The sequence below is a fragment of the Mandrillus leucophaeus genome, unplaced genomic scaffold (genome assembly GCF_000951045.1).
Source record: "Mandrillus leucophaeus isolate KB7577 unplaced genomic scaffold, Mleu.le_1.0 Scaffold248, whole genome shotgun sequence".
NCBI lineage: Eukaryota > Metazoa > Chordata > Mammalia > Primates > Cercopithecidae > Mandrillus > Mandrillus leucophaeus.
In genome coordinates, this window is record NW_012102565.1 from 1653575 (window position 1) to 1656683 (window position 3109).

Below are 3109 nucleotides of genomic sequence, written 5' to 3' on the forward strand. Positions count from 1 at the left end.
CTGACAAGTGTGGTCTCCTCTCCACCTCCAGGCTCTTGAGCTGGTGCTTTTGAAGGGTTTCCCAAAACCTTCTGGAACTGAGGGTGGAGGCCTGGGAGGCACTGCCATAAGGCCAGCTCCACTCCCTGTTCCATCCCTTTGGGAGGCTATCAGGAATTGCTGTCTCCTGGGATTTTTTTCTAAGCAGGGATGTGAGGCTTCCAGTTCATACCCCACTCCCCCCATGGTATAGCTGCAGACTAGACAATCTGCTCAGCTGCAGTCTAGAATTGGCTCCTCAACAAGGGTAGATGCTATGCCTCCTGTTGCAGGCCCCTTTGGGTGCTTTTCCATTCACTGTCAGTAGTAAATTGAATGTAAGTCACTGGAGGCTGGGTGCGGTGGCTCACGCCTATAATCCCAGCACTTTGGGAGGCCAAGGCAGATGGATCACCTGAGGTCAGGAGTTTGAGACCAGCCTGACCAACATGGTAAAACCCCATTTCTACTAAAAATATGAAAATTAGCTAAGCGTGGTGGCATATGCCTGTAATCCCAGCTACTTGAGAGGTTGGGACAGGAGAATCGCTTGAACCCAGGAGGCGGAGGTTATAGTGAGCTAAGATCATGTCACTGCATTCTAGCCTGGATGACAGAGCAAGACTTCATCTCAGAAAAAAAAAAAAAAAAAAAAGGGCTGGGCGCGGTGGCTCACGCCTGTAATCCTAGCACTTTGGGAGGCCGAGGTGGGTGGAGCACGAGGTCAGGAGTTCCAAGACCAGCCTGGCCAAGATGGTGAAACCCTGTCTCTACTAAAAATACAAAACTAGCTGGGCATGGTGGTGGCCGCCTATAATCCTAGCTACTTGGGAGGCTGAGGCAGGAGAATCACTTGACCTGGGAGGCGAATGTTGCAATGAGCTGAGATCATGCCACTGCACTCCAGCCTGGATAACAGACTCTGTCTCAGATTAAAAAAAAAAAAAAAAGTCACTGGTACTTTAATGGCTCTATTTGTCAGGCCTTGGCCTGCTGCAACATTCCCTGACAACATCACCAACACCAACCTGGGGCACATCACACATATTAAGGGTATTACTTCTGTAACTTGTTTGAATGCTTAGGTGAATACCTAAGACGATCTAAAGAGACAGAATGTCTTATCGAGCCAACCATCAAATGTTCCTGGAAACCACTCAGGATCTCAAGGTAAAGCTCCTGATGACAGTGCCTTTGTGCACCACCACCCTACTGCAGAATTCAGCCAGTTGGCCTTGGCTTGTGAACTCTCACCGCAGTTTGCCACTGTCAGTTGAAACTGGTGGCACATGCACATAAGGTGATCAGAGTTCCAAGTGGCTATCTACAAGCATGAGCATTGAGAATGGTGAAATATTTGGGGATCCCTTGGACTTAGCTGACAACTCCTTCAAGAAGACACAGGGTCTTCCTTATCTTTGCTTATGGAAAGAAGAGGCAGGACTAAATCACATATTTAAATCCATATTTATTAAATAGCCCTTGTTTTTCATTCAGGAGATACCAGAAGGGCCCAGGTCCTGGTGCACAGCAAAGCTTCTCATTCTGGAAGCAGAGAACCTGGCACCCAAACCTAGGGCCAGAGGTCTGTCAGACCCATAGGCCAGGCCCAGAACTGGAAATTCCTGACTCCTTCCAGAAGGGCAGCAAACAAGGTTTCAAACTTGCTCAATTAAGGTGCCAAGACTTGCATTCAAATTCAGCTCCACTCATCAGCAGATGTATTAACACAGGCAGGCCTCATCTGTAAAAATGAGATGAGAAACACTTCACAGACCTGTTGTGAAAATTAAGTGACATAATTGACACAACTAGGGATTATTACAAACCCCTATTGCCATCAGCGGCAACAACAGAACTGAACCCTACTTACCAACTCCTGAACCCACTCCCACCATGAGCTGAGAGGCCTGTGACCAACCTCAGTGGCAGCCCATGCCCTTTCCAGGGGCTGAAACACTGGCCACTGACCTAAGGTTACTCCAGAGAAAAGACTATGTATATTGAAACCAAATCACAAAAGCAGTAAAATACCACCCCCAAGAATCAGGGTTCATGAGTCCAAACACTAGACAACTGTTTGTCCCAAAATAGTCTTGTGAGCTCGAAGACAACGAACCTTTCTGGGATTCAATCACCTGACTTACAATACGGGAAGGTCAAAATAAGGCGATGGTTTTTGAACTTTTTCTAGCCAGGTGATTCTAAATAAAACAGGAGTGAAGTGACTTGCTAGGTGAGACCTTCCTGCACACTTACCCCTGCACAGGTTCCAAGGAACAGCCTAGCAGCCACTGAAGGTATCTTCTCACAGGTCAGGTCACCTCTAGCTCCGGCATCTCAGGATTGCTGCTGTAGAAACACTGAGGGATGGCAGGTACTCTTGTGCCATGTGCTGGGTCAGGGACACAGAGTGGAGCCACTGGTGAGAGGTGGCTGTCAGTAACTGGCAGCTAACAAGGTCGCCTCCCAGTTTCATGGACACTGGTAGAAAATACAAAATTCCTCGATTAGGGACAAGGGACCATTGATTATTCAAAGCAATAGCAATAGCCAGAGCATCAGCATTTTCTACCACCCTCCCAAGCCCCAGTTCCCATAGGGAAGTCAGAGGCACCTGCCTAGGCCATTGGACTACTACAGGAAAGGAGTGCAGGACTCTACCCTTTCATAACGCACAGCAAGAATGCCTGCTCTCTGCTCTGGAAGAAGGTACTACCTCGTATGTTCCAAGGCTGTCTGCTGCACAAACATCCTTGAAAAGATAATAAGGAAAAGGGGTAGCCAGTGCTTTACTCACAAGATTGCTTGAACATGAGACTCAAGGAGGGACCTCAGCAGGCCTGGGGTGTTCAGCAACTGTTCCTGGCCTGAAAAGACAGAATCAGCTGGAAGCCTCTACCTTTAAGAGAGGCGACCCCACCACCCAAAGGAACACAGGAGCTGTGCTGCTTGTGCTATGCCCAAGCCAGCAACACTCTTCCCATCCCAGTCAATTCTTTTTTTTTTTGAGACGGAGTCTCGCTCTGTAGCCCAGGCTGGAGTGCAGTGGCCGGATCTCAGCTCACTGCAGGCTCCGCCTCCCGGGTCC

At 48.7% G+C, this 3109-nt stretch overlaps 1 long non-coding RNA gene across 1 annotated transcript in view; it reads right to left on the reverse strand.

The window, feature by feature from the left end:
• Positions 1 to 1466: 1466 nt before the first annotated feature.
• Positions 1467 to 3109, reverse strand: part of LOC105541956 — a 5218-nt gene continuing 3575 nt past the window's right edge. The window contains exons 3-5 of the long non-coding RNA XR_001006403.1: positions 2819 to 2888; positions 2278 to 2502; positions 1467 to 1762 (exon numbers count right to left, since the gene is read on the reverse strand). This is a non-coding gene — a long non-coding RNA (uncharacterized LOC105541956). The remainder of the gene's footprint in view (positions 1763 to 2277; positions 2503 to 2818; positions 2889 to 3109) is intronic.